The following is a 10,917-nucleotide window of genomic DNA, read 5'->3' on the forward strand; positions in this document are numbered from 1 at the left end:
ACTAGAAATGAGGTAAGTATACCCCTCTTCATCGGGAATCCTAGAGTGGACATTTTGACATTGTCCATGAGTTGGTAGCTCAAGGCAGATATTCATGCAAGAATTCTGAATGGCTTGGCACCCCTGCACAGTGCGTATATGTGGAATAATACCAGAATGGATTCTTTCTTACTTCATCATGATGCAGATACCAATCCCTAAACTAAAGGCCTCTTGACCTCCTTAAATATTGTTTCTTGGGATAGAAATAGCAAAGATACGCTGTATCTCCTTCTGTTTAAACATGATTTCAAACCGGACTGAAGAACAACTTGGAAGAAACTGCATTTGATATTGCCAAAAGCATAAGTATGTATCACTAATTCTTTGAAGTTGTGGATGGCTGTACAAATTGTTCTCCTATGTAGTAATGGTTTGGTTAAGTTTCTTAAATTTCAAAAGTGCCAGTCCATCCTTTCTGTCCCTACAAAATATTTTCATAATACAAAATAACAGCAAGATCTTAATTTAAAAATTTATGGATTCCATGTTATTCTTCCACGTGAATTGCCTGACTTTGATGTCAAAATGTATTCAAGAGTTGTTTGTATGCATCTATAATGATTTCTGCAGAGTTTGTGATTTTTTTAATTTTATCTTATCTGTTGAAAAGAATAGTATAGAAATTAAAGATATTCTTGGTGATTGTCTGAAAAAAGTATCTATGTTTGTATAAAGTCCATAATCTATTTCATTGTCTTCTAGATATAATATTTTGAAGTCTACATTGTTTTATAATATATAGGTTCATTAATAAATGTGTCCTTTCAGATTACATTCCATATAGGAAAAGTTTAAGATTCCTTTTTCCTAAGCCTTTATATTATTTTATTTCTTTGGGATAAAAAGATAATGTTATCTAATTTCAAGTATTTTAAAGGTTATGCTATGTAAGGGCCTTTCGAAGGTGAAAGTTTAATACACTGATGTCAAACTAACCTTTAATTCTATGAATTACAGGTTTTGTTACACTTGTATTTTTCTAATCAACTTTTTAATAACTGTTTTTCATTGCATTTGAAGAATGAAAAATATGGAATAATTCACAAATTTTCATGCCATCCTTGTGCAAGTGCCATGTTAATCTCTGTATTGTAATTTGTGTAGACCTGCTGCTGAAGCATGGAGTATCCTCTAAATTTAAGTAGTTAACGATGTAATCTTTATACACGCATATATCCTTGGTTGCCTATTTGTAACAAGGAACCTTTATTGTTACTAAAAATGCTATTGATCTTATTTCTCTAAATTTCTTTGTATAGTGGAAAAAACTTATATATTGTTTGGTCGATTGCTCATATTTGCAATTTTTTGTCAATGACTATTTTGACGTTTTCATTTTAAATTTGATCATATTTTGAAGCCTTTATAGCTAAGTTCAAAGGTAATGGCTTTTCAAGTACTTATTTATCAACTGAGTTAGCTTTGTGGAGCTAATGGATTCAAAGTAAGCCTTGCTTAAGAGCTACTTCTAAACTTCTGCAGCTTAAAATTTTCTAAATGAGGTCTCAGTGGTACAAATGTCTTTCTGTCCCTTTACCCTTCTTCCATGTAGGAACAGACCAACCAGAATATCTTACCTGACAGCATAGATTGTCTTACTGGAACAAAACTAATCTTAGTTACAAGGGTTCATAGAGATATGAACACTTCAGACTTAATTCTTCAGAATAGAAGGTATTTTATCAAAATATAATTGTTTATTATTCCTATCATTTCAAAACTAGCTAAAGCCAAGAAGGTAAAAAAAATGTTCATATTCATGTTTACTTAATATCCTGGCCTGTCTACCATCCAACCAGGCAGGAACTTGCACTACTGACTTTCTATCACCAAATATTTCCATAACTCCTGAAAAAGTCCATATGTTTTTCCTCGATATTAGGCCTTAAATTGGTAATGTTTTAATCAAAGAGTTTCCTCTTGCCTCCAGGCTGTAAATTTACAAATGGTAAAGTTTTATGTCTAACTCTACCAAAAACTGAGGTAGAGATAATGGAATAATACTTTAAAACACAGTTGCCTTTGATGCCCTAATCACAACGGAACATTGCATAACAATTTCTTCTATTATATATACATATATATTTTATATTTATATGTGCTGATCTTAAATTTCACACAGTGAATCTTACTAGAATTCATTGATAATTTGACAAATAAATTTAAAATTATTCCCATAAATAGATTGGAACATAAATAATTAGGTTTAGAATATATATTAGAATATAAAAAGTATCAATGCAATGTCTTCGGTATAAACTTGTATTACCTTCTAAGTGTTCTTGGTCTTCTGAATTCACATAGTAAAAAAAAAGCAGTATTGTTTTCCTCTAATCTAGAAGAGATTTTACACTGCTGATGTGTTTCTTGTGTTAACTCGCTAGTCCCAAAGTGTTTTTTTCCATATTTCTGAAGCGTTCTTACTGATTATACCCAAATTTTTGCTGATATGATGCCTAAAAGCTATTATTCTTCTGCAGTACCCATGGGTATGAGGATATCAGGTCCCAGTTACCTGCATCATCAGATAACATGGGCAAGACTTCTCACCTTGGCCCATGCAACATTTTAAGAGAAAGTAATTGAAGACCCATCTCATATTCTCATTTCCTATAATATTTCAGTGCCCCAATTCCTTGCAGGAATTAGCAGTAAGCAATTGTGAAATGTAAGGCAACTCAAAATGAAAGATGAGATCACAAAATATGACAGAAAGTACTGTAGTTCAAACTTTCAATTTACAGATGACCAGCCCATATGAGTAAACAAAATCACAAATGTCACAAGATTATTTTTAATACCCCTCTCCTAATGATGAATGGAAGATTTCAGTCCAGCATAAGTAGGCCGAAAAATAATTCCTGAATGTTAGATCCATAATTGTTCTACCAAGGCTAGGAAATCTTGACTTGGAGTTCAAATATAATTTCGAAAACCATTAATTGAGAAGACCCTTAGTACTTCAAAACACTGGTACTTCAGTAAAACTTGGTTCTGTAGTCTAAAAATGTTGTCATTCTCAAACCAATGATAACATACATTTAATCTCTTGAAAGTATATTCCTTTTCAAATAAACTTTTTATAATCATATTCACCAAAATAACACTTGACAAGTAGATGATAGTGACATTAAGTTTTTCAAGTGTAGGAATCAAGTTACAATAGAGTTGATTTGTTTACCCAGCACTAATGCCAAATAAGTTCAACCATTCAATAAAGTGTAGAAATAGTATCTCGCACCATTTGCGTTGTTCAGTAGGTGCCTTCCAGAAATGTGTTAAATACATCAGCCTCCCATAATTCAAACCCAAATATTAGCTAATAAAGTAAATTTCATCATATAAGAAGGTACATTTTAAAAAGTCACTAATAGTTGCCTTATCATGTGTTGCCTTATCATATATTTTCCCTATCTGTCTAACATAGTAAGAAATATGACTTTAAGTCTTGAATATGAGTACTGATCAGAGATGTGACAAACATAAAATCTGTCTTCTATTGCTATCATATTCATCTACAGTAGTAAATTTTAGTTTTCTTCTTTTTCCAAAATTTATAGGTAGTAGAAAATATCATCCCATGTAAAATAAAATAATCACACACCATTGTACAAAGCCATTTATAAAAACTGGTAGTTAGCTATAAATTCTAAGTGATGTTTAAACTTTCTTGTTGACTAAAGATTAATCTTCCAAAACGATGAGAATAAAATCATGTCTTGGTGCTTCACGTCTCCAGTCTTGCAAGTTGTTATTGCAGATGAATGAATTATGGAAATATAAGCTGACATCATTTCAAGTATATGTGGGATTGAAACTCCTTGGAATGTATTAACAGACAGTTTAACAGAACGACTATCAGGAAGTTGAAACCAGAAAGGAATAATAGTAAAGACATAAAATGAATGAAAAATGGAACAAGGGGCAAGTACAGCTAGAATACTCAATGTACACATGTAATAAAGGAAGTCCTAAATCTGCAATAAATCTTGGAGAAAGGGTTGGTTGAGAATGATAGAAGGAGTGACTCTGATCCAGGAGCATTGGACAATTAGGTGGACATATTTAATTGTAACACAAATGCACAACCTTTTGAAATTCAGTTAAAAACACAACTACAAACAAAAACACACAAAAATCACAACCAAACAGCAATGCTTAGAGAGTATGTATATGAGCTCACAAAATTTTAAGCAGTTAATGAAGGGCAGTCATGGGAAAACAAACAAAGCTGTCCAAAGAGGGCAGTTTGGGGTAGGGGAGAATCTTGAACAGATTTGAATAGATTGTCAAAGGTTATAAATCACCTACATCGACTGCAAATATTTTCTTCTGTGAGTATTCTCTTTTTTTTGGGGGGGGGGTCCGGTCGTGGGGCCTGAACTCTGGGCCTGGACGCTGTCCCTCAGCTCTTCAGCTCAAGGCTAGCGATCTACCACTTGAGCCACAGCTCCACTTCCGGCTTTTTTCTTTTTGCTTATGTGATGCTAAGGAATCGAACCCAGGGCCTCAGGCATGCAAGGCAAGTGCTCTACCACTGAGCCACTTTCCCAGCCCCCACTCTTTGAGTATTCTTTATCTGAACTGGTTACTCCAGTCCTGAGCTACACTTTATAGCTTGTGAGGATAGAATGGAAGAAACAAGGTCAAGATCCCATTACACCACTGGAGAGAAAACAGTCCTGTATGGGTTCTCTCACCTTTCTTCACTACCTTCACTACTCTTTTCTCATACTTTTATTAAAGTAAGTGATTTTGAATTACATCTTCCCTTCTTTTTCAGAGAATTACTGTTTAGTAATTAAATGTCAATTCACAAATTTTGATGTCTTTTTTTAAAAGAACTTTGAATTTAAATTCCATTGCACCCTTGTTTCACACAGTGAGAGTATATTTCCTGGGTAAGGACAATTCTCAAGAGAACCTACAGGATTTACAGCAGGGTTTGTGAGGCTTGTTTGTTTACTGTGAAAATGAGCCATATTCACCCACATTGCTCCCTCTCAACTAAGTCTACACGGATTTCTTTGCATGAAAGCCTATTTTCCCAGACAATTTTAAATGTTCTTAATAGGCTAAGTTGTTAAAAAGTTTGAACAATTAAAATTTACCTGTCATAAATTTTAAAGCTCTTTTGAAATTCCTTTATCAGAATCGTGAATTCACCAATTATAATCCCGCCCTTACCAACAAAAAGAGTTAACATGTTGTTTTCATGATATAGTATCCATGAAACTACTATTTTCCAGTGCCTTTGTATGCATATATATGACCATATAAGCTGATGCTGAGCAAAATGAACTCCAAGATATGGAAAAAGAAATACTTATTTGCAGTTGTTGATTTTGATGAACTATGTGATTTCTATTTTCTTTGAGATTTTCCCCTAAGGTTTATCCTCTGCTGTGTTTGATTTTGGTACCCTGTGTATTTTGTATACATTTACCTTAATTAGTTAAGGGAACAGGAACAAAACAAATGGTGAGGCAAAGGACAAAGAGCAAACCAATGCAATAGCAATTCTCACAAGACAATAAGTTGGAAATGTACATTACAACGTCTGAGGGGTATTGTGATGAAGGAAAAACTGTGAGAAAAATGAGAGAGGGTATAACAAGTTTGAAAAGTTATGTATTCAGTACCTTCCAATGGCTGTAACCCCAGTGCACATCACTTTCACATTAAAATTAAATTTAAAAAATAAGCTGATGAAATAAAATTTCACTGTTTTGGTATAGTAAATATTATTCTTTATGTAGTAACTTTTTAAAAATCAGTATTATTTAGCATCTAATTTGAATTAATTACCTCTTCTTTATCAGAGGGTCATCAACTTGAATGATATCCAACTAGAAAATTTTTTCACAATATACTTGCCAATATTTTGAAAATAGAATAAATTTAGTACTTTCTTATACTAAAACAGAAAACAGTTTAATTCTATGGAAACCCATAACTTTTAAAAGTTAATAAGTTGTTAAGAGGACAGAATGTATGTGTTCTTCAAAATTCCTATGACTAATAACTACTCATTTTCAAATTCTGAACATTCCATTCCTGAGAGATTTAAAATATACCTGTTTGCATGTTATGTAATTCTGCAATAGGTGCATTTTCCAATGGGGTGTTACAGACTGAGAAGTGAACAGAGAAAGAGCCACATTCTGATAAAGGATAAAACTATGAAGCATGTTATAATTAATTCTTCAAGAGTAAGCAGTTGTTTGTCAGATTAAGCTATTATTTCTTGACCATCAATCACAAGATTTATGCCATAAAGTCATCCTAGACCACCAGTTTCCAACTTGTAGGGTGCACCTCAAAATTCCCTTAATTCACATCAAGAATAGCTTATCTCCATTGTGAAAATACACTGCACCTCTGCTAATGTGATGCCCTCCGTGTTCTGGAAAGAACACCACTATAAACTGGGTTGCATCATTTTTCCTCCACTGGTATTCTTGGAAATATTATTTATATTTATACTTTTTAAATATCATAGATAATCAGGAGGCTAAGATTGTAAGATTACAGTTAAAAGCCTGTGAAGACTCAGGGTCTAGGTTGAAGGGGCAGAATGATGCAGGCTCCGGCCTCAGGATTATCTGAGGACTGTGTTTTAGTAATAGGAAAGTTCTTGGTATGCCGGGCTAGAGAGGGAAAATGTTCTCTCTCCCTATCTCAAAACACATGTCACAGACTCCTGGGAGCTGAGGAAGTAGCTCTTCTGCTTGCTTAAGCATAGTTGAACAGCTGGTCAAGCATTTTCCTGAGATTGGACAAGTGGTTTGAGCTTGCTCTAAAATAGTTTAGATAATAATATACCAAGACAGGGCTGGGAAGGTGGCTCACTGGTAGAGCGCTTGCCTTGTATGCATGAGGCCCTGAGTTCGATTCCTCAGCACCACATAAGCAAAAAGAAAAAAGCCGGACGTGGTGATGTCGCTCAAGTGGTAGAGCTCTAGCCTTGAGCTGAAGAGCTGAGGGAAAGCGCCCAGGGCCAGAGTTAAGGCCCCACGATTGGACCCCCAAAAAATAATAATATTCCAAGGCATTGTCTCATAGGTCAAGTAAAAATGTATCTGTTGAAATTTTTGTGTCAATGTCTTCTGACCAAATCTTGGCCACGATCATGCTTGCCTGTCTTTAAATACCCACTAACAATAAATCATACCATGCAGTGGCAATTGTTTCATGCACTCTGCATCCCCTGTGTCCTGGTGATTTCTTTACCCTTACCCAGGGACCCCAAGGCACTAGATGATACAACTGGCACCCAAACAGGGACCCTTCATTGTTGAATTCAGGAAGGGATATTCAGGTAAGTACCTTTAATTACAGGGTGATGGGAAAAGTTAAATCTACTCCGTACTTACATATGCTTAAACATTTACTTGGTGCTTATGGTCTAAATATTTCTTCTTCTGACATAGAAATGTGTATTAATGTAGTTAGGGAATGGAGTCCTTGGTTCCCCGATGAAGGAACATTAGATGTTGATAATTGGAAACGAGTAAAGAATAATGTAGAAAGAGCTGTTCAAGAAGGGGAAAAGATTCCTATTAGATTTTGGTCCACTTGGGCTATTTTACATACCCTTTTTGAAGCTTTGAATAAGGAAAGATTAATAGCAGACTTAAAGAAAGAGGCCACCCCTTCTATTGTAGGTTTACAATTGGAATCTGAGGTTAAGGACACAATAGATAAGGATGCATTGCAATTAACAGAGAAAAAACAAGAGGTAAAAAAGGCTGAAAAGGAACAAACTGAAAGTGTAAATAAAATGTCTGAGCAAATGGAATTGATTTTATCAAAATTACAACATATGGAGTTGGAAATTAGCAGAGTGAAAGGAGAACCTGAAAATGTGAAAGTAAAGCAGCCTTCTCCTTCACTGGCCGATGCAATTTTTACAGCATCATTCCCTCACAAAACAGAGGGCTCAGACCGTGAGTCTGATGATGAAATGCCTATTTTTTCCTTATCCTGTAATTCGACCACCCCCTATGAATGGTATATCTCAACCAGTCAGATATGAAGGTGCTGCTGTTGATGATATTGGTAAACTGAAGAAGGTAGTGATGGTGTATGGTCCTTGTAAGGTCAGCTCCAGGATGGCGGGCTAACGCCACCCTCCTTGCAGCAAAGTCCCCACCCAGTACCTGCATTACCTAGGCAACTGGGACATCTGGAAGAGGTCACATCTGCATCCACTGAGGTCACATCTGAATTTGATGTGGCCACACCTCCTCTGCCCATACCCTACATAAGGCCTAGCCCAGGCCCAGAGGCACTCTCCCACTGCTCTTTTTTAGCTCTCTCACTGTTTTTTCTAGCTCTCTGCTCTCTCTCTCTCTGTTCTCACTGTTCTTTTCTTCCTCTCTGTTCTCTCTCTGCTTTCCCAGTGTTCTTTTCTAGCTCTCAATGCTCTTTTCTAGCTCTCTCTCTTCTCTTTCTTTCCTCTCTTTCTTTCCTCTCTCTTTCCCCGCTCTCTCTTTCCTAGGCCTTCCCGAACCACGTGGAGTGCCAAACTTGCCTGGTCCCAGCAGGTCTACTGTATAAATCTACCCCTTACCTGAATACCACGTGGGTGGTGCTGTTCTTACTCAGCTACCTTTTATTAAAAACCTAACATAAAAGGTGGCATGACTCGGATAAAGGGCTTAAAGTCAGGATAGCTGGGATTTCTCTGTTTTTTTTTCCCTCTTTTTACTTTTTCTGTTTGCTTTTCCCTTTTTGCTCTGAGGAATACCCACAGTTCTGATGGCTTTTTGCCAACCCATCTGTCTGCTGAAGACACAGTGCATTGATACCATTGCTGGCCTTCACATCCACGTCCACACCACTTCTCTACTCTGGTAAGTGAAGCTACTCTATGGTTCTCTGTTGCTCTCTCTAGAGGGCTCTGGGGGGATTCGGGACGCTTTGCCTCGTCAGCTCTCCTTCACTCACCAGACTGACTCTCCTACTCATTTAATGGGGTGCTGGGAATCACGCCTGAACCGTGAAACCCCATTGAAATGTCTCCTGCACTCCCTGGAAAGCTAGAGCGCCTCATTTTTATGCCATTCTCAGATGTAGACAGTTTTGGCTACTGCAATGGTAAATGGTCAGAATTCTGTTTATTTTCAGGCTCTCTTTGCTCTCTCTCTCTGCCATTCATGTCCAAATTTCCCTATCTCTCCCTTTCTTTTTTCTACATTTTGGCTTGTGCCCTGAAGAGTGAGATGCAGGCTGGGTCCCATGGACCCCCTCTAGTTTCTCTCTCAAAGGCTAGCCAATTGTAGTCTTGGTCTATTTGTTCAGGGTATCTTTGCATTTTGTTTTTTTCAGAAATTCGCCATCTTGAGTTTGCCATCTTGGCCACATGGTGGCTTAAGGTTTTGGCCCCATCTGGCCCTTAACCTTCCACCAAACTTACTACTCCATTCAGCTATTCTAAGATGCCTTGCTAGCAATTTGCTTTTTTCACAGGCCCTGGTAAATGAGGCCCAACCATGTGATGTGCTTTGTTAGCAAAGATGTCTAAACATTGTTTTCAAAATTTTAGGTTTTGAGTTTTGCCTTTTTTGTTTTGTGTTGTATATTCTACTGACTATATGGTTTTAAACTACTGGGCATATCTGTGCTAAAATTCTCATCACATCTAATGAGTTTTGTCATTTCAGAATATTTGTTGGCAATTCTTGATAAGCATTTTTGTTTTGTGTTGTGTATTCTACTGACTACATGGTTCTAAAATACTAGGCATATGTGTGCTGAAATTCTCATCACATCTAATGAGTTTTGTCATTTCAGAATATTTGTCTGTCAATTCTTGATAAGAACCAGGTAAGCTGTACTTATTCTACTGGATCTCCTTGTTGCTTTAATTGGAAATAATAAAGGGCTTTTGTGGCAAAGATTGCAGTTTAAAGACAGCCCGGGCTGAAAAATCCCTAAGACTCCATCTCCCAACTAACCTGCAAAGAGCCCGGCTGCAAGCATGGCTCAAGACTCTTATCTCTAAGCAGCCAAACACTGGAAGTGCTATTGTAACTCCAAGTGGTAGAGTACTAGCCTTGAGAAGAAGTGCTGATGGACCATGCCCAGCCCTTGAGTTCAAACCTCCTTGAATACCAACTGGGACAAGCCATCACAGCAATGAGCAGTTAGACACAGCCAGTCTGGGGAACAAGGGAACATGGAGAGGAGTAAGAGGAAATGACACATCAGCTACTTTGTGCCTGCCCTTTCAAAATTAACCAGAGCCAGGAGGTCAGTGGAAGTAAGAAGCCTGCCCATCCAATGTCTATACCTGTCTATGTATTAACTGAACAGGAATTTATATTCTTGCCTTTGTCACCTGACTTCTCTACCTAGTCACCAGATATCAGAAGTAGCTAGGGACATTTCTACAACATTCTCAGCCCCAAGTCCTTCCTCTTGCCATTTATTTGCTCTCTAGTATTTTTTTCCAGCCCCTCAATGCTCATGAGACTTCTCCAGACTTCATCTAAGGACTCACGCCACCAAGGGACCACTGCTGCTCACTGCCTTCTCTGGGAGGGGACCAAATTCCAGCCTTTTACCCCTATTGTCGACCTCCTCTTGTCAGCAGGAAGTAGCCAGAAATAATCCACACCCTATTTTATGATTATTAAAAGCCTGGAATGTAAGGTCTGCTCCAGGATGGCGAAAGACTCCACCCTACTTGCAGCAAAGTCTCCACCCAGTACCTGCGTTACATAGGCAACTGGGACACCTGAAAGAGGTCACATCTGCATCCACTGAGGTCACATCTGAATTTGATGTGGCCACAACTTTCTCTGCCCATACCCTAGATAAAGGCCTAGCCCAGGCCCAGAGGCGCTCTCTCGCTGCTCTTTTCTAGCT

The 10,917-nt window shown here is 37.3% G+C and overlaps 1 pseudogene; it reads right to left on the reverse strand.

Annotated features, from left to right (window-relative positions):
• Positions 1-1,066: 1,066 nt before the first annotated feature.
• Positions 1,067-1,163, reverse strand: LOC138830288 (U6 spliceosomal RNA; annotated as a pseudogene).
• Positions 1,164-10,917: the final 9,754 nt, after the last annotated feature.

This window comes from Dipodomys merriami, unplaced genomic scaffold (assembly GCF_024711535.1).
Source record: "Dipodomys merriami isolate MVZ:Mamm:240054 unplaced genomic scaffold, mDipMer1.0.p SCAF_1875, whole genome shotgun sequence".
Taxonomy (NCBI): domain Eukaryota; kingdom Metazoa; phylum Chordata; class Mammalia; order Rodentia; family Heteromyidae; genus Dipodomys; species Dipodomys merriami.